At 46.4% G+C, this 20,666-nt stretch overlaps 1 long non-coding RNA gene across 1 annotated transcript; it reads left to right on the top strand.

Moving 5' to 3' along the window:
- LOC114592275 (uncharacterized) lies at nucleotides 1-7,887 on the top strand. Its single transcript, XR_003705439.2, has 3 exons — nucleotides 1-135; nucleotides 3,635-3,770; nucleotides 5,968-7,887. It is a non-coding gene; the product is annotated as an uncharacterized LOC114592275 (long non-coding RNA).
- Nucleotides 7,888-20,666: the final 12,779 nt, after the last annotated feature.

Genomic DNA, 20,666 nt, shown 5'->3' with positions numbered 1-20,666 from the left:
ACAACCCCCACTTTTTAGCATAATTTTTAAAGAAAACACCTGGTCTTATACATGGAAAAGTACAGTATCTTTCTGTCCAGGCTTTCCCTGACGGATAAGCTTTTATACTACCATTTTACTGGGTTTTCTTATGGGGTATTATTGTGTAAAGGATATTGTCGACTATTCTTATGTTGTACGCTGCTTAGTTTTAAAACTATCAAGTGTTTTAGAAATGCTTTAAAAAGGCTTTAAAGGTTAAAAAATAATCTGAAACCTGATTTTCTAAATATTTCTGTTGTTTTTTGGTTAGCTCAACATAAACAAAAGGCTGAAGACTGAAATAATGATACCTAAGTAGACTGGGCCTATCCTTTAAAATAACCAGGTAGGCCAAGCCAGGCTTTCTCAAAATTCTGCCTCTCTTTTATATATTTATACGAACACCCCTGAGGGAGTAGCTGCCACTTCTGCCTGGTTGAAGTTGCTGCCTCCTGTGGTGGCCATTTGAAAGGCTACCTGCTGCGGCACAGAAAATCAGGAGAGGAGAGGGGTTTTGGGGGGAGATGGGAAGAGGGAGGGAAGGAGTCACAGGCTGCCTGGTGCCCTTTCAGATCCACAGACGCTCACTGCAACTTTGGGCTTGCAAGTTCTGTAAGGGCAACACACATCTGAAGCGTTCCCCTTGTCAGTGGCATGAAGCTAGTCGCTCTTTCCCTGTTGTGGGGATCCTGATTGAGAGATAACTCTCTTGGTGGCCATTTTAGGTAGTCCCCCATGCTTCCCTGAACATCAAAAAGAGATGATGCCTCATTAACCATTTTGAAACTGATGGGATGGTGAGAGGCCTGACAAAACAACTTTTTATACGCTTTAATTAAAAACGTGTTCTGGCAGCCGGAGCTGAAAGGGCTTCAGAGGGCAGAGAGGAGACAGGGACTGATCTGGTTGCTATAACTACCCCCAAATCTTTTCAGGCCTTGCTTTCACTCAGCACACCGCAGCCAAGCCACCCCTGCCATGAATTCACAAGTATATCCACCAGTCAAATGTCAGTCTTCCCATCCAAACGTTCACATTTTGATGAAGGGCTGTCACATGGAGGACGCTGCAAGCTTGTTTTCTCCTGCTCTGGAAGGTTGGACGCGAACCAATGGCTTCAAGTTGCAGGAAAGGAGATTTTGACTAGACAAAAAATTCTGACTGTAAGAGCTGTTTTGACAGTGGAACAGACTCCCTTGGGAGGTTGTGAACTCTTTTTCCTTAAGGTAAAGGGAAAGGTACCCCTGCCCGTATGGGCCAGTCTTGACAGACTCTAGGGTTGTGCGCCCATCTCACTTAAGAGGCCGGGGGCCAGCGCTGTCCGGAGACACTTCCGGGTCACGTGGCCAGCGTGACAAGCTGCATCTGGCAAGCCAGAGCCGCACACGGAAACGCCGTTTACCTTCCCGCTAGTAAGCGGTCCCTATTTATCTACTTGCACCCGGGGGTGCTTTCGAACTGCTAGGTTGGCAGGCGCTGGGACCAAGCAGCGGGAGCGCACCCCACCGCGGGGATTCGAACCGCCGACCTTTCGATCGGCAAGCCCTAGGCGCTGAGGCTTTTACCCACAGCGCCACCCGTGTCCCATAACCTCTTTTTCCTTAGAGGTTTTTAAAATGGCGGTTGGGTGGATGCTGTCATGGATGCTTTAGCTGAGATTCCTGCATTGCAGGGGGTTGGACTAGATGACCCTTGGCTCCCTTCCAACTCTAAGATTCTATGATACTATGAATCAAGTTTTTCTACTGTTTAGACTACCCTGTCAAGATATTTTCTATAACCAGCTCATACTGAGAAAAGGGGCAGACTTTAGTCTTTCAAATTTCAGCGGTGCCCTGTGCAAGGCCAAAATGTGGTCCATACCCCAGCTTCTCACCTTCTGTTCCAAGTGTGCATGACATAATAATTGAGATGCCCTGCGCCACCTCCCTCAGCTCTATGTCCAGTGCAGGAGAACCAGTCATGCTGCCTTAAATCTGCCTCTGCTGCGAATGGCTAGGTGCCTCCAAAGAGATCAATGGCAGCAGCCTTAGCCTAAAATCCAGAACTGTCCTTTTGTCCTACACCCCAACTAAATCGCCTTACATCATATATATGTCCACTGGGCTACTCTGATCTGTAGACCTGGCACTGCTAACAGGTACCACGTGAAACTCATTCTGTGTTTGTAAGAAATCAATCTTTTGGTGCAGCTGCACCCTCACATTGGAACTTCCTGCCTATTGACACCAAACAGACACCTTTACTGTACTCTTTTTGGCACCTGCTAAAAACATTTTTGTTTAGGCAAGTATATCCAGACATATAGAATAGTACCATGTGTTTTGATCTGGTTTTCAGATTATAATTGATTTTAATTATTTTAAGTTGTTTTTAACTGTTTTTCACAAATAGTTTTATTCTCATGTTCTTTTTTGTAAATAGCTATGAAGCTTTTAGGGTTCAAATTACAATAGAAGAGATTCAGACTAACCTTTAGGAGCAAACTTCTGATGGTTACAGTGTCCTATCCACCAGATGCATTCACAAGTGTAATCTATAAAGTGAAAGACCATTGTCTTGCAGGAAGTGGGAGTCTGCCACATTAACAGCAACCTGATCAGAGAATATCCATTGGTGATTGCACACCCTGGAAGTCACACTTGGAATTAGTCACTGCTGATTGGATTCACCTGAATCCACAATAATTTCCTGCCATGAATAAGGCCATGTCAACAGCTTTACCACTTGGTTACTGCTAAGTGTTACACCCCAGGATTTCTATTTCTCCTTATCACATTAGTCCCCCCCCCCAAAAAAAAAACCCGATGGTATAATGTTTGTTGATGATGCTATCAACAAATCCATTGACAAATTGATTGCTAACCTTCTATATCAGAAATTGTAGTAAATTAGCTTTATAATTGTGCTGTAAAAGGGAGATGGCAGTTTTGACAGAACCTAATACTGTACTTTCCCTGAAAGGAAACAGTAAAGTGAAAATACCATTATCTCAGGCTTTTATACAGTAATCTATAACTATGTACATCTTTTTTGAGTCATATATCACAAATAATTACTAACTCAAATAAATTTCCCACTTTTTAACCAGGTAACCCCTATGTGTGTCTGCTACAAAGTGAGTTTCATTTAGATCATTTGGGCTTGCTCTTTCCTAAGTGTATATATACACAAACCTGGCAGCAAGCCTAAATGATCTCTACAGGACTCATTTCTGAGTATATACATATTGGATATGCAGCACAGCAAAATAAGCAGGAGAGAATTCAGGGGTCATTCAAAGCAATACTGGAAGAAAAGTCTAGGATCCCAGTTGCCCAACATGGAGTTTGCCCAAAAGGTATCTTGTGAAACATTGCCGGGTATTTCAAATGACAAAAAGCTTTGGACCTTGGCTTTAGGTTTTATCTGAAGGACACGTTAGTCTGGAGAGATGCAGCCCTTGCATCTCCCCCATGCACACCCATTTTGTTTGACATCCTGCCTGAAGAGTTATAAAAAAATTGAAAACTTGCTCACTCCTTTGTAACATAAAAGAATCACCCTGCTCTGTGTTTTGGTGCCTTTCTTTCCTCTAATGGACCCAAACCGCTGCCTTTGCTTTTTGTCTCAGAGACTGCTGGATACAACCATCAAGGACAGGGATCCTGAAGCTGAAGTGAGATGGTTGCTACTACCTGAAGATGACACTTTCCTTCCGAGAGTCGCATGCTTTCCAATCCGATACCTCAATTGGCACCACCTAGAAAGTAATCTCCAACTTTGCTAATATAAAGATACCCACATTGCTTTTTGTTTTCCATCTCTATGGGACCTGTGTGTTCCAGTTAAAGCTTGAGACCAAATTGAGTAATTATTGGATTTTGTATTTTTTAAAAGACAAGAGTTCCAGTGTGGTGTAGTGGTTGAAATCTTAGACTAGGACTTGGATTCAAATCCCCACTCAGCCATGAAGCTCACTGGCTGTCCTTGGGCCAGTCACTGCCTCTCAGCCTAATATACTGCACCAGGTTGCTATGAGGATAAAAAGGGGGAAAGGAGGAACAGATGGGATATAAATGCATAAAAATGAGGGAACATCCATTTTTGCTTGTTTGTCCCAATAACCCTGGATGTATTTTACAAGCTGTCTTGCACTTTGCGAGGCTAATCCAGTGTTGTCTGCAAAATGCCCCCTGCATTGCAGTTCAAGACTGGTGTAAACTGCAAAGCTGGAGAGCAACTTCACCACTCCCAGTTTCCATTCTCATCTCCCCCATCTCACATACACACACATTTTTTCTTTTCTTTTTTTGCTTAGCATCCAGCCTGTTATTCTGGAGAACTCAAAAGACTGTTTATCATTTTGGGGTTTTTAGTTGCCCTCATAAAGGTATAGCACTATTGTGGCAATGGGTTAGTCCTCACTTAAAAGTTCTATAAACTCTGGTGAAAGAGCTGAAATGTAATAAGCTCCTTTCTCCTCTGCACAAGGGAATGAACATATTTGCAGCCATATCTGACACGTAACCAAAGCTCCAATGAGCTTAACAAGGTAGTCCTTATCATTTGACCTTCTGAAAGTATTTGTTAGGTTTTTCTTCTCTCAATTCCCTTCCCAAATGTTCTTTCTTCTAATCTTAACTCTCAGGAGGTACCTATGCAGGTAACATTAGGCAAAAGTATTAACATTCAAGATACTGGGGACTAGCATGGAGCCACTCTAAGCCTCTTCTCCACACCCAAAACATAATCCATGAAGGATCCTGATATCCTTTTCTCGGGTTCCCTTCTAGTTAGCTTCAAATCTTGCAACTTGCTGAGGACCTTAATTCCCTTTGCATTCATGCACTTAAGCGAGATAAAGTCCCATGGGGAGCAAAGAAATTCAGCAACTTGGATGAGACACTTTAGCACCTTGGCTGGGCCTTCAGTCATCTGGATTTCAGAACAAAAGAATATTTTATGGTGTCAGACCCCGAGAGTGGATTGTGGTGGGGAATTCAGATAAAGCCCGGTCTTGTGATGTGTTCATCACATGTGCAGGATAGCTGATTGTTGTTGCAAAGGCTGAAACAGACCAAGACTTTGCACAATTTCTCAAATGAAAGGGATTTGGTCTCAGATCACACACTTTGACTTAGAAATCCTGCTCCAGAATCCTGCTGTATCTATCTCTCTAGCTGTCATATTTATATCCCACCTTTCCTTCAAGGAGTTCAAGGTGGCATACATATTTCTCTCCTTTTTATCCTCACAACTACCCTGTGAAGTACATTAGGCTAAGAAACAATGATGGGCCCAAGATCACCCAGTAAGCTTCATGGCTGAGTGGGGGATTTGAACCCGGGTCTCCCAGTTTCCTAGTCCAACACTCTAACTACTATCCAACAATTAAATTAAAATAACAAACTCAAACAGCAGCAGCTTATTCAAACAGACACCAAAATCAGCTGTTCAAAGTTAACTGCATACATTCTTAGTTATTAAAAGTTTAAGAAAACAGAAGTGTTTTTTGCCTGGCACCTAAAGGACATTTCCAGGCTGACCCCAATATAATTATTATTATTTATTGAAAGATAAAGGATTCACAATAGCAAAGGCTCTCTTCAGTTGCCACCAGCAGCACTTCAGACCATGGGGTCACCTAGAGAAAGGCCTTGGGTGATGATTTCAGATGGCGGATGGATCAAATAGGGCACCATTCAGCTCACAACTGAATCCATATTCATCCCCGCTCACATTTCAGAAGCTACAAGTTAGCTGGTGAGACAAGCACAGGCGGCACTCTACTCTTGACTTCCATTTTGGAGTTCTGCAACCAGGCAATCCTATACATGCTTAAATAAGTTCCACTAGGCCTTGGTCCCTGTCCAACTTCTGACTCCCACCTCTATATTTCCCCCTTTCATTCCTAATTGTGCTGTCAAGACTGTCAAGACTTTCCTGCTTCTCGCTTTCCTTTAGTGTTCCTGAGACCTCCAGTAGTGGCACCTAGAAGCAGGTGGAAGCTCATCTCAGTCATATACTCTACACTGGAACAAATACTGTAGTGTTTATTGTATTTAGAAACAGCAGAACCCGGGTATTTCCTTGATTCCAACCAGAAGCTGTTCATAGATGCGGGTGCCGGTTCAATTTCCTTATCTTGAAGCTGCTCAGACAGTGCATCCCCACCTTTCCAATTGTGATGTATTTTACACAAACCAGAGAAATGTGCCTGCATTTTTTATTTCCTGTGTACCCCAAAACTTCATTATTCTCTAACAATTTGCTCTAATAGACCTTTTTGCATGTAAGGAGGGCTTGGAAATTTACGAAATGATACTACCAAGACACTTTAACTGTTTGCTACTCTCCTGGTATGTTTTCTAGTGGACATGGTTTTGCTTAATTCGCTAACCCTCTTTTGGCAACTGAGTTGAGAATTTGTCTTAAATGCATGAGCCTTGGTTGCCTGTTAGGCTCAGTGAAGTTTGCCTCCCTTAACTTATTTTAGATGGGGTGTGTGTGAGTGTAAGGATGTCGTTCCCACCCATGGGCCTAGCCAACGGGGGTGCAGGGGGCAGCTGCTCCCCCCAAGATCAAGTAAAACAATAGAAATACATAACTAACTGACCAATCACTTCAGTTCTGCCCCCCCCCACAAAAGTCCTGCTCCCTCCTAACAAAATTCCCATGTTACCACCCAATGAAAGTCAGTGGCAAGGATGCTCTTATTTTAAGCGACTGGCCCATGGCCATAGCCAGGATTGCAGGGGCAGGCCTTTTGTTGGGGGGGGGAACCTCAGTTTGTCATGTATTTTTATTGATTTTTTTAGCTGCCTCTCCCTACCCCCTGGCTACTCCTATGGACTGGACCCAGGGCCGGATTTAGGTTTGGTGAGGCCCTGAGCTACTGAAGGTAATGGGGCCCTTTATATGTCCAGCTGTCCTTTGTCAACAACAAATTGTTGCTGTTTTGTGTTGAATATATGCTATGTGGTAATTTATGGACCTAATAGGTATCTAAAGATATCTAAAGCCATTGGCCACTGTGTAGGTTTTATCTGCTATTTTGGAACTGTACATCCAGTGTTGTTTTTTCTTTAAATCTTTTTGGGGTTCCCAAGAGAGTGGGGCCCTATGCTATAGCTTGTTTAGCTTATAGGTAAATCCAGCACTGACTGGACCCTAGGGAGAGGAAATCGAAGACGGGAGGAAGCGGAGGGCAAAGCCACCCTGAGTTGCGCTCAGCTCCTCAGCAGCGCGCAGAAGCAACTGCCACGACGAGGCTCGGAGGCCTTTGCTAGGCCCCAAGCGCGCGCTTTTGCGGGTCTGGCTCTCTGCTGCGACCAGCAGGGCCTTGTCTCTGAGGACTCAGTCACTTCGGCGCACTCGAGGCCTTGCGAGAAAGGGGAGCTCCTCTCTACCTGCCCACCACCATCTTCTTCGCCGGCTGAGCGCCTTTCAAGCGGTTGGTGAAACTTGGGTGTCAGGGCATACGCTGTCCCTCGGGGCACCGCCGGCAAACCGCCCTTCGCTGCCGAGAGCCGCGGCGGCGGCTGCTTTGGACGGAGGCCGCTCTGTGGGGGCTTCTGGCGGCGAGGCGCCGACCCGAAGAGACGCGGGACGTGTGGCCCACCCCCCTGTCCGAGCAGAGGCCCGGCCAGTTTCAGGCTCGCCCCTGCCCTGCTCGGCGGAAACGTGGAAGGAACCGAGCAGGTTCATTCTGAGCTGCTTTTCGCCGTCCAGCTCCTGAAAAAAAGACTCGCCTTCTACTCTCTCGGCGTTGCGCTCTGGTTTGCAGCGCCTGCAAAGGCCCCTGCGCGCAGCATCCCTGCCATCGAGATCCTCGCCACCACCGTTTATGAACAAAGTGGCTGCTGAGCGCTATCCACGCATTCAAAGTTATGTACTGGAAAACAGCTTGCGTCCTGGTTGCCTCCAATGAAAGACAATCACTGGAATCAAAGGTGCCAACTTGAATAAAATATTGGTGGGAGCCCCGTCCTGCATAATCGATCACAAGACACACACCAGTTGAATGGCAATGCCTATCAACTGGGGGGGGGGGGCTCCCTCAACTATTTTATGGGGGAGGGCGAAGGGACCCTGGCCCCTGGGAATGAGCTCCTATGACTGGAATGGAAAGTAATTAAAATGAAAAGACTTGCGCTTATGTTGACCGACAGAGTCCTTTTCTTCTTCATCATCATCATCTTGTTATTTTTCATTTAAAAAATAAAATAAAAAATAAACTTGTTATTTTCTAGAGGCATCAGGTTTAACACTTTGGGGGAGTTAGTGGAGCTCTTGCTCAGGACTCAAAGACTCTTGCAGCTTCATCTGCGCTCGCCTTTCCTGCCCTTTGTGTCCGTCTGTCCCCAGCTCACAAGTTCCCCTTCCTGCCCCTGATCCACACCAGCTGTTTGGGGCAAAGGATAGAGTTCCTCCAGCTTAGCCATGATTCCACGGCGACGCTTGGGATATTCGGTTATGAATTAAATGTATGTCAGGGGCTCATTCCAGCCCTCCAGGGGTTGCCCCAAAGCCACTCCAAAGCGCATATGAAACTGTTTGTTTAGTTAGTTCCAAAATATCCAGGGATACCCAGCGTGGAGCCCTCCAGATCTTACTGGAATACAACCCCCATTATTCCTGGCAATAATAGGCAATGCTGACGGGAATTGGTCTCTAACAACACCTGGAGGGCACCAAGATGACTAGCCCTGTTTTAATCCCATCCTCCAAGGAGAGATCTCAGGTCCTCCAGATGTTGTTGGATTCGGCCCCAGCCAGCACGGCCAGGGATGCTAAGAGTAGTAGTCCCACAACATCTGGAGTTGCCCATTCCTGCTTTAGGGAGCAGTCCTGGATACTTTCCTTCCCGTGCCCAATTCATCCTATTGACTGTGGCACTTTATTTGGATGGACCATTGAATGTAGCTAAAGATTTTCACTTTCGGATCAAAGGCTTAAGCCAGATGCTTAAAAGAACTGGACTCTTCATATTTGCCGCAGGTGTAGCTTTTCTCGCTGCTGCAGGAGAAGAGGCGCGCTCCCAACTTCGCTCTTTTGCCCATAGCGGCTGCGCTCCAGAGACAGGACCTCCTCCTCCTTTCTCTCCGGCTCTCCTGCTTCCCAAGTAAATGTGATTAGACGGGTGGGGCGGGGAGGGGCGAGGTCTAAGTCCCCGTCCCCCCCCCCCCACACTCTCTGGAGGAAAGGAAATGTCAAGACCCCGGCCTTGTTCGCCTCGACTTGGCCGGCCAAGGCAAGAATGCGCAGTCAGGGACCACCAACGCGCCTTGATCCTCGCAATGGCCCACTTAATACACTTCTGCGCTTTAGACCGGGGGACCCCCTTCGCCGAGCCGATTGTCCATCTAGGTGTTTTCTCATTTTTCGCCCCTGCTCCCTTTGAAACGGCCCCTCCGTCCCTTTTCTTCTGAGCCCCTCGCTCTAATTCTAGATGAGTATTACTTTGCTCTTTTCGTTGGCCGAGCACAATTGTGTTATTGGAGATAATGAATTCAATCCCCATCAAAGCGCATTAGCAGCGCCCTGGCCTTGTTGGAGGGGCTTTTCCACCCGCACACCCCCCACCCCCCACTTCTTCCAGCGGGGAATGAAAGGCAGGCAGGCAAATTCGCCGGGGAGCCTCCCTGATAGCGGCTTTTGAAGTGAAGGGGGCCGAGGATTGCGCTTCTGGCATTTTATTTCACTTTTTTGCCCGTCCGGCAAAGAAAGACGGCCGCTTTTGATGCGGAGATGAGAACCACCTCGTCCCTGGCGCAACAAGTTCGACCAGCGGGGCAAAGCCCTGGTCCTGGGGATGACATATGTCCCGCATTAATACAAAACTCCAGGGTTTTTTTGGGGGGGCGGGGACACTGATTCGGGCTAAGGGGGGTTAGAATTACTCTCAGATGCGCGCCACCACTAATCGAGCACCATTGAGACTTCTTAGCACACCTTCACACGTACTTTGTGCGCCACTCGGTTTCCTCACCATCCGATTTCTCAGCGTTTGGTAACCAGCAGCTAAGGGCTGTCTCGCACACCCCAGCTCATCTTTTAGAGACAGTTTCCCGAAATGGCGACGTGCACGTGTGAATGGGTGGCCAGAAACCTAACACGCCTGGAAATAGTACTGCATCACTTCAAACTTTTCACACATTCAGCTGCCAGGCACGTCTGAATCTACCAAAGCTAATCAAGTAATGTGTATGCTGGGGTGAACTGCCTTCACTGAAAGGCGTGGAATTTGCGGTAATAATGAAAACCTTTCAATGGGTGGTTCGGTCGGTGGTCGGTCTTTCAGGCGCACTTGACCACGGTGGTCTAATGATGAACACGCAGCTGCATGTGCTAGCTGTTGTACAGTACAACTCTTAAAACAGGATTCCTGGTTTACTGGGGAAGGCTCCCGTCGCGAATCAATTAAGCCGACAGGCCACTCCAGGCCACAGTCTTTAGATGAAAATAAATGTTTCCGATTTCAGTGGAACGCTCCTTCCCAACAATGTGTTAGTATCGACCAGTCTATTGAAAGCAATACGAATACTTTTTTGAGCTTCAGTTTCCCTGAGGTCCTGGATCATGCTGGTCAAGAATGCCTCCTTATCAAATAACCTCGTGCTAAAGCCAAGGCAGAGATGAAATCTCCAGATCACTGACTTTAGAGTGCCTCCCTTGACTTCAGTGGGGGGGGGGGGCTGAGAAGTAAATGTTCCAAGTGTAAAGATGTCTTAGACACACCCCCGAATCCTGGGGATAAAACCTCCTTGCAAATGAATTCTATTGATGTGCAGCCCTAGCTTCTGCATGTTTACTCAGAAGTAGGTCCTGATGAATTCAGTCAGGCTTACTCCTAATGAAGTGGGAATATATTGCATCTATTTATATTCTTTATGTCCCACCTTTTCCTCCAAGGAGCTCCCCATTTTAACCTCACAACAACCCTGCGGGGTAGGTCAGACTGAGAGCCTGCGGCTGTCCCAACGTTACCCAGTGAGCTTCATGGCTGAGTGGAGATTTGAACCCTGTCGCCCAGGTCTTAACCACTACACCACACTGTCTCTCTACTGCTGCCTTACTTTTCCTGTTTAGAGGGAGAGTAATAGGGTGTTGTCCTAAAGTTATTTATTAGAAGTGAGTTATGTGGAAAACATGTGTTCAAGAGGATCCTACTTTAGGATCCTAGTCAGTTGCAATCTATAAACCATTCGCTTAGGCTATGAGAAACCTGGGGGAGAATTCCTGGAGCGCAGTTTGTGTGGATTCAGAGTAAATTCTCCCAATGCTAGGTTCTCCTTGGTGGAAAGTTAACTCCGGTATTCTGGGTGTGTTTTCTTAACTGAAGGCTGAAGCGCTGTGCATATACTTACCTGGGAGTCCTTTCCACTGAATTTAGTGAAATTTACTTCGACAGGCTTGGTCGCAAAGCCCACATCCAATCCTATGCGATCCCAGTTACTTCTCTGAAAAATGCATCAAACACTAGAACTGACTTTTGTATAAACATGCATAAAATGCAGTCGGACTTAATTCAGAATTAATATATACTGTATACGGCATACACACACGTTTGGGACTCCGGTGTCAGGGCCCAAACATCCACCGATGACATATTATCATTTTTTTTTAAAAGAGTAACTCTTCAGTGGCACCTTGGGTCTTGTACACGTGTCTGTTTAATGGTAATCTCCCTCCTCCATGCTGAGCAGTGATGCAGTGAGGCGATCTAGGCTCTAGACTCCATAGTCCCTCCCCGCGTGCGCTTTGGGGATGGATGCTCGAGTGCATTACTTCCCTTTTGCCCCAAATAAGACAGCCCTGCTAGGTTCTTCTGAGTAGCCCCTGGGCATCCTCCCTAGACCCCTTCCCCCATGGCACCACGGACTGATCTTCCTTTTCCTGCCCTGATGGGCGATTGGGATGTAAGCTCCCCCCCCAAAAAAAAAAAACCTTCCTGGCTTGTGGAGCCACCTCCGCGCGTCCTGCGCAAAGCGCCCTCCTTGGGTGCAGAAGCTGGAGGGCGCTTGTCTCCGAGCGCGTCGTCGCCTGCCCTCCCCCAGCCTAGAGACTCCCCGCGTCGCTTGGAGGAGGCTATTTTCATGCTAACGGGGGTCACTGCGGAGAGTCGCTATGGAGAGAGGAGAGAGGGACCCCCGTCCCCCCATCCCTCCCTCCTGGTTACCAAGCTGTTGACATTCCCCGCGCCTCTGCGAAGTACCGGGAGGAAATGTATGTCCGCTTAAATGCCTGCTTGCCTGGCTGGCTGGGAGAAGAAAGGCCGAGGCGGGCTGGCTGAGGCTGCTGCTCCTGCTGCCCGCGGTCCATTGCAGCTTGAGGTGATTAACTGGAGAGCAGCTCAAAGCCGGCGAGGCACAAAGGCCTTGTTGACAATGGCAGGAGCGCGGCCAGGCCCGGGCCAGATTCTTGCTGCTGCTGCTGCTGCTGCTGCCAGCCAGGCTCTTGGCAAGGCTGCGTGGGCTCCCCAAGAGTCAGGAGCAGCCTCGGGGTGAGGCAGGCCAGTGCTCTCCCTCCTTGGGCCTTTGTGAAAGGAGTGGCGCTTGGCAGCTGAAGCCCAGATGGAGCAGACCCAAGCTAGGCCTGAGAGGGCCAGCTTGCTTTTCTTAAAAGCTTCTCTTAAAAGCAGTTCATGCCCTTTCCGAAGGGTTGAAATTCAGCCAGTGAGACTTTTCTTCCTTCTCCCTCACACTACACTAGGGGAAAGTTTCACCTGCAGAATTTCTGTCTGCCCTGTTGCTGTTAGAGATGGTTAACCCTGGGCTGGGAAGAAACAGCGCCTAACCTTGATGGGTGACAAGTGTATTGGAGCCTTCCCTTTCAGGGGAATCAGATTCAAAGGAGATCATCCTTTTGCCTCTTAAATCTTTGTCAGCGCCATAGCTCCAGTCTGAAACAAGGGAAGTACGGTAATTGGTGTGCCTCTGAGCACCTGCAGAGTGCCTTTCATTAAAAGGCATCAAAGTGATCAAATCACCTGCAGAATTTCTGTCTGCCCTGTTGCTGTTAGAGATGGTTAACCCTAGGCTGGGAAGAAACAGCGCCTAACCTTTATGGGTGACAAGTGTATTGGAGCCTTCCCTTTCAGGGGAATCAGATTCAAAGGAGATCATCCTTTTGCCTCTTAAATCTTTGTCAGCGCCATAGCTCCAGTCTGAAACAAGGGAAGTACGGTAATTGGTGTGCCTCTGAGCACCTGCAGAGTGCCTTTCATTCTTTCTGTAATGTGAGTTTGGTGCCAGGGGATTCCAGGACAGGTAAGCTGCCAATTGATCTTGTTTAAATTAACCTCCATTAACCTCCATGTGCCATCACCAAATCTAGCACTTATAAGGGCATTTTAGAGGCCTTGTTCAATCATCTTTAAGGGGTGCTAGCACCCATAAAGGTTAGGTGCTTGCTTCAGTCCTGAAAGGGCTCCTCCTCTTTAATATTTATTAAGGACACATGAGAAATCCAACCTGCGTCGTAATAGATTAACCTTATTTGTGGTCTGTGTGTTGTTTAAGGAAGGCTTGCTTGCTTGCTTGCTTTCTCTCTTGCCCTTTCAGGCCTGGAACAGCAGCCTGGTGCACAGAAATGTACCTGGCAAAGCTGGCTTCATTTCTGCATGGCAGGCTGCTTTTCAAAGCAATGGAGCAGAGCCAGAAAAAGTGGGACATAGTCTAACAAAGCTGGACAAAAACCATACGCATGGTGAACACAGCCTGTTTGAAAATCCTCTCCGAGATAAATTCCCACACACACACACACCATGGGGATGGGAGTGGGGAAATTAAAACGGCCAAATATTCTCTCATCCCAATCATTTGCCCAGATTCTCAGGGCAGAAGAAGTAGGAGGAAGACATTTGACAAGCTATGATCTGAAGGTGGTTCCCAGTTCAGTCCCTGGCATCTCCAGGTAAGGTTGGGAAGGACTCCTGTCTGAAACCCTGGAAACTGGGTACCCATCATTGTAAACAACATTGAGCTAGATGGACTGACCCCGTATGGCAGGTCCCTGTGTTCCTAAGGCACCTGAGGCTTCCACTTTGCTGCAGTTAAGTGGGTCTTAGTTGAGTTAATGCCATGTGAAAAGCAGCTTGGGTTCCATAACACCAGAAAGGTGTGATATAAGTATAAGAGAATAAACAAAACTTAAGCTATTTTTTCTATTGTCAGGTGAAAGTCTTGTTTGCATTCATTGAGTTACAGCTACATATGAGGAGCTGTGTGTAGCATCAAAGTGATCAAATCCCTGCACTAGAGCGGATTGCATTATGAATTGCGTGGCTCAAAATTCAGCAGTCAGCCATTCAAGTAGTTCCAATAACTCAGGTGACACCGAAGGAGCAGGTAAGGCAATTTATAATGGCTCTGAAAACAAAATAAAAAGCGCACAGATATATTTTATTTCCATAATTGATATTGGTTGCAGACTCCTTTTATTGATGCAGAATTTTGCTCACAAAAACAAGGAATAGTAGCATACAGGGTTCAGGGGGTTAAAATATCCCTAGATCTATTCATGCTGTCTCCCCACTCCCCTTTGCTTGAACTGGAGCCACAGCCCATGATGTGTTTAGGCTGGAATGTGTGGATTTGTTGACATTCAAATACTTCTTCTTGACCAGGTTTTTGAGAGGGGTGGTGACAGGCAGTTCATTTCACTTAGCCCCCAAGCCTGCAGTTCCTTGCACACTTTCTTGGAAGGGAAGCCCCATTGAATTCCGTGGGGCTTTCTTCCAAGTAAACATACATAGGCCCAGGCTGAAAATCTGACTTCGACATCAAATATCCTGGACGTGAGAAGTCTGTTTGCTGGATCTATTTGTGGGGCAAATCACTTGGAGAACATTCACGAAGTCATATTGCTAATCTCGATTAATGAGGCTAGAATAAATAGCAACTCGGCTATTAAGCAACCTATTAGTACAGAAGCAAGCCGAGCGGCAAACCCCACCTTGCCAGGACTCTTTTAACTACCCTCGTTGCGTGAACAGAAAAGGCAGTTCGCATATCCAGGCGCGATGAATTCACAGCCTTGGAAGTTCACACCTCCGTCCCAATCGCTTTGCCTTGGAAGTAAAGCCCCGTTGGTTTCACTGGGACGTTCTTCTAGCTAATAGGCATTATTTGGTCAAATTTATCCAGTTATTTCTGTGGCAAACTAAATGCGTCTGCTTAACTCTCTCCAGTCTTTATCTTTGCTTAGGATCGTGTCCAAAGGTTTTGAGCTGGTTGCCAGAGTAAGATTCGAGCGGATTTGGAAGCCCGTCGGGATCTGGGCAAATCATCATCATCATCATCATCATCATCATCAAAGGGCAACTTTTCTCTCAAAAATCGTAGCCTGGTTGTAGTGTTAAGAGGGGAGGGAGGTTCGAATGCGCTTCCCTGATTTGTCAGCGTATATAATTCCGACCTAGTGATAAAAGTGAAGACTTGGTAGAGTCTGTTTTTCAGATGGTGCCGCTGCAGCTGGACGAAACGAGGACAACAATCGAGCTTGTGTACTCTGTTTGTGTATCTACGGTCGTTTACAGTGCTCACAGCTGAAATCCGGCGTGACTCCTCCAGTCATTTCATATTTCGTTTCTGTTTAGATAAAACGCGTAACTGATTCCTCCCCACAGTCGCCTGTTGTGACCCTGCCTCCTCTTAGACCTTCTAATATTCTCAGCAGAATCAACTGTTGTCTTTGGCTGCTGGGGGAAGCCCCTTCGGAGGTTTCCTCAGGGACAGACAACACCCCCCGCGCCCCTCCCCAAGAGCAACAACTCCCTGAGTATAGAGGCGTGCAAAGGAAAAGATTTCCCCCTCGAGTCTGCTGGGTGCACCCCTATATTCACTTTCTAGGAAGTCAATCCTATTGAAGACATGTCTTGCTGCCATGTAAATTGCATTGTTGGAATCGTAAGGCTTTGCTCCTCTCCTCTCCAGAGCTAGAATATGGGTAAATAATAGAAATATTTGCTTGATTTCTGTAAGGTATACAGATAGCATCATTAAGCTTTGATTGATGCAAATAATAATAATAATAATAATAATAATAATAATAATAATAATAATCAATTATTATTTGGACCTCTAGCACCCATTGGGAATTTTGCTGATTCCGTGGGCAGCGGATTGCGCCTTTTTAGTTCTGCTATCCAGTATTCTGTTGTGTTTCTCGGTTTAGAATAAAATTCGGTGAGGTTAGCCAAAGCTTCCGAATGACTCTGTTGCCATCCTTTGAACTTGCTTCAGGCTCACTGCAGAAAATGAGCAACGGTCAACCACTGAGAAAAAGATCTATTTGGGAGAATGCATTTTATCTGATGCTTCCGTTAAACACTCCGCACTCCTGCCTTCCTCTTCGCGGGTCTTTAAGCTCACCAGAGTTGCAATGCATTCCCGATAACCTAGTACAGCAGCAGGTGGAATACATATGACCAGGCTGGTCCCCGACCCCGTTCCCCACCCCAGTCCTAAACCCATTCATTGGAAGTCCGTCAGTCATTGGGATTTTCCTGCCAAGTAACGTTTAGCATCGATTTAAGACAGCCATTAAAAATAATCGGGTTTCCAGGAGAGATAGCCTGTAGTTCTAAATATAGTTATGCTTGCTCGACATCCCGATCCTACTGAATATTTACTCGCAAGTAACTGCCACCGCTCAGTGGCGTTTTACTCCAAAGCAAAAGTGCATTGCACTGGCGGCTAAATTTGCCGAGCGATGTGAGTTTTCACCCTCCTTGAAACGCGCCGTGTTTGCTCTCCAGCTGTTGCAGCGCTTGGTTTCCAGTGGAAACGCGAAAAAAGTTGCAAAGCATTCGAGGTGGCTGTCGCTGGAATATATTCTCCAGCCATTCTTGTCTCTCTTTTTGTGGTCCTCCTTGTAGTGGGGGAAGAAGATTGATGCCATACTCTGAAGGCTGGGTTACCCTCTGTTTGGTTTTCCGTGAAAGACACACACACCATTTTTAAAACACCATAACCTCTCATATACTTCTTTAGTGGAGCTAGCTTCCAAGTAGATATATTCGTATTTTGCTCATATATGCTGTCGGGCAACCAACCAGTTGCTGCAATGTATTGCAGCTGAATCCTAGTGTCTCATAACACAATGGTAACAAACACAGAGGGGAGGTTTTCAGTACCTAGCAACAGCTCTCCAAATTTCTAATATATTTCAAAGGAGGAGTTTCCCGGGCTCTTTAAATTAACATTGCAAAATGGGGAGCTGAGAAATCCAAAATGGGGAGCTGAGAAATATAAGAAGAGTTGGCTAGTTACCTATCTTGTGCCATAACATATATCATTTTTTTTTAATCCGGAAAAGAGATAAATATTTACTGGACTATTAAAAATCAAACACTTGTGCAGGGTTTATCTGCTCAAGGTTAATGGAGGCGACTGAAAGAATCCCGTTAAGGATGGGATCCTAAGAGGACTGAGATGGTGTAGGTAAGTTCTGTTGACATCCGTGGGAATGGGAAACGAACCTGAATTACTTGCCACGCTCGTCCTGAAAGGAGCTCCACTGAAACCTCCTATACAGTACATAGAAGGAGAAGCAAGCCTGTTGATTTAGAATGGAACGCAGGAAATGTGTTCAGGGTTGCGATCCAGCAGCTCCATCCCCACGCCAGCTAAGCTGGAATACCTGGATCTAAGCCCTTAGATTGCAATCCTGTACAAAAATAATACCAGTGCCCTTGTATGAAATGCGGGGAATCGACGGCTGTGCAAGAGGCCTCTTTGACGTCTGCGGGGGGGGGGGGGGGTGGACAGTGCAGTGGATGGATGGCAAAGGCCAAGTCTTGCTCAACGGACCTACATTCAATCTGCACCAATTACAAAACCTGCTGGGGGCTCCCAGATCCACTATCCTGTTTACCTGGAAGTGGAACTTGCTTCCTGAAAAATCTAGGCCAAAAACGCACAGCCACGGGGAGAGGGGAGGTGCGCGTTCCTACAAACAGTGACCTGGGATGTAACTTCCATTGAACTCACTGGGGCCTGTTTCTGAGTAGAGGTTATGGGCTTGCACTGCGATTGCAAAGAATGGAACCAGCCAGTGGGTTTCGGATCCTTTCAGACCTGGCTGTAGAAGCCAGAAGACTGGAGGAGAGAGCTGGGGAGGGGAATTCTGTATCTGGCGTTTATCGCAAACCTGAAACTTACAACAAAGGGGAAGCTTGGTCTGTCCAAAGTTCAAAGCTGTGAAATCTCGGTTAAGTGTGCGTGTGCGTGTGTGTGTGTGCAATAGAGAGAGAGAAGAAAAACACAAGCCTGGGCCAGAAAATGGCACTCTATTGGGAGAAGGGGGAGGTGATTTCGACTAATCTATCCTTAACCGTTGTATTGTCACAGGGTGCAGAATAATTAGTGGAAAAGAACACATAGAGAACAAAGGCAGTTTTCCATGGCGTCACCCTTCTTTCCTTGCTTGGTTTTCCACTGCTGAGCCCCTGGAAAGGACGGCTGCGGATCGTGCCCCACGACAGGTGACAGGAGCCCTGTTGCCTCGAAAAGCAAGAGGCATCTATTCTGCATTTGCTCGAGAAATGGAGACACCTGGACTTCATTCAGAGCGGCGGGGAGAGCGTGACACCTCTCTCTGCGCGCGCAGTCACACCCTAAACACGTTTGCTGAGCATTGGAACGTTCAATGTGTGTAAGGAACTGCAGCCTGTTATCTCTCGCAGGACATAAACAAGGAATATATTAATAAATTGGTTATATTTCTAGTACGACCTTCATCACGAAGGATCCTGGCCAGTATGCAAAGTAGGTTCCCCTCCCCCCTTTAAACCAAGCATCAACAATAAATTAAAATAGTTTGTACTTTATACGACAGTCCTAATCACAGACTTTTAGATGTAAGTCTCCTTGGGATCCTACTTTCAAGTAATGTATAAAGTTATAACCCTGCGCATTCTTACTTGGAAGAATAGTCCGCTGAACTCAGTGGGACTTACTTCTGAGTAAATGTATCAGACTCTAGGATTAAGCTGCTACCCCAGGGATGGGGAAGCTGCAGCCCTCAAGACATTGGTGGACTACAACTCCCGTCATGCTGTAACCACTGGTCCTGCTGGCTGGAGCTGATGGAGTTTGGAGTCCAACAACGCCACATGTCGTTCCCCACCATATACATGAGTGTGACAATGCAATCCTCTGTATGTCTACTCAAGAGTAACTCCCACTCCCACACCCTACTCCCAGGTAAGTAGAGTACCACCTTTTGAGTTCTGTGACAGAGATAGCTTGAAAGTCAATTCATAAGCGTATTAGTATCAACTGGTGCTGGTTTTGGCACCCGGCTCTGTTTTCATTGCAAATATCCGTACAGATCCATTCAACGTAAAGACAAGCCCACTCAGATTCAGAACGCGCTCATTAGAAGCATATGCAAATCCATTCAAATCAATGAGAGGCTTCCCACTGACCTCCGTAGGATGTGGATTGCATCCAATATAAATCAGCTTGAACAATCCATCCCAACGTGATGTTTGAGAACCGGTTGTGCTCCTTTGAAAGGACTGGAGGGGGGGGGGGGAGAGATTTCCAGGCAACTGAGATTCATAAAAACAGATTCATAGCAACGGAACCTCTGGTTCAAAACCGCTTACACACACACACACACACACACACACACACACACACACACCAGAGAGAGAGAGAGAGAGAGAGAGAGAGAGAGAGAGAGCTATGATATATAGACTACACGAACACACACACAGCTATATCTTCTGATTTGTTTTCTGCTCCTGCTTGTTTTCATGGCACCCGAGTCCTAAGCACTTTTTAAAGGCAGTCGATCTTGTTGATTCCCATGAAGCTTTCTTCCAAGTGGGTCACTTCTAGGCTCGCCCCCTTAGAGCACAACCAGGATTCATTTAAATGAAAGTGCAAGTTTCGTCTCAGCCACAAATGCCCACCCCTTCAATATTTTCTGCAAAGTCTTCCTGAAAAATGTGGTGCGGGAAAAGGAGGTCAAATGTCACGGGGGATGTTATCTGGAACAATTGCAAAATATCCTTCCCTTTAAAGCTTCATATTTTTTTTTAAAAGGCAAAATGGTCACGAGCCATCGAAGCTTAATTCATCAGCAGGTCCATCTTACATTAATCAATAAAGTGAAGGTTTTGTAAGGATGTCGTGGTGCAAACAGAAATACTTCTATTATGATGGAGAAGCAATCTCTTTCACCCCTGAGGAAGAAGAATATTTTCTTCTTGTTCTATTAATAATAATAACAATAATAACATCAACAACTGTAACTGGATTTCTTAACAAACAACGCGCTGCATCTCTGTAAATCTGCAAGCATGGCCCCGGAATAGATTCGTGGAGAGAAATAAACTGCAAAATATATACAGCAGTTCCCAGTCCACATAATATTGTCCTGGGAATTTTGGTGTAATTGGGGCTTGTATTGCACCGCAAACGGCCCTATTCTGCCTCTATGGGGAATCTATCCCGGCCTCCCCTCCCCCATCTCCCGCCTCCCCATATGGGTCTTTTACACTAGCCAAAATCCAGTTAGCTCTCTTAAAAGGCTTCAGTAATATGCTGAATTACTCCCTGCTTGAGTTTAATGGAGTTAAATGAGCCTGAATGATGGCAACAGTTTTAGCTGTCTAGCACGTGGCTTGTTAAAGGAAGGTAATTGCA

This window comes from Podarcis muralis, chromosome 1 (genome assembly GCF_964188315.1).
Source record: "Podarcis muralis chromosome 1, rPodMur119.hap1.1, whole genome shotgun sequence".
Taxonomy (NCBI): domain Eukaryota; kingdom Metazoa; phylum Chordata; class Lepidosauria; order Squamata; family Lacertidae; genus Podarcis; species Podarcis muralis.
Note: the sequence above shows the minus strand (reverse complement) of the source record. Positions and strands in the feature narration are given on the sequence as shown.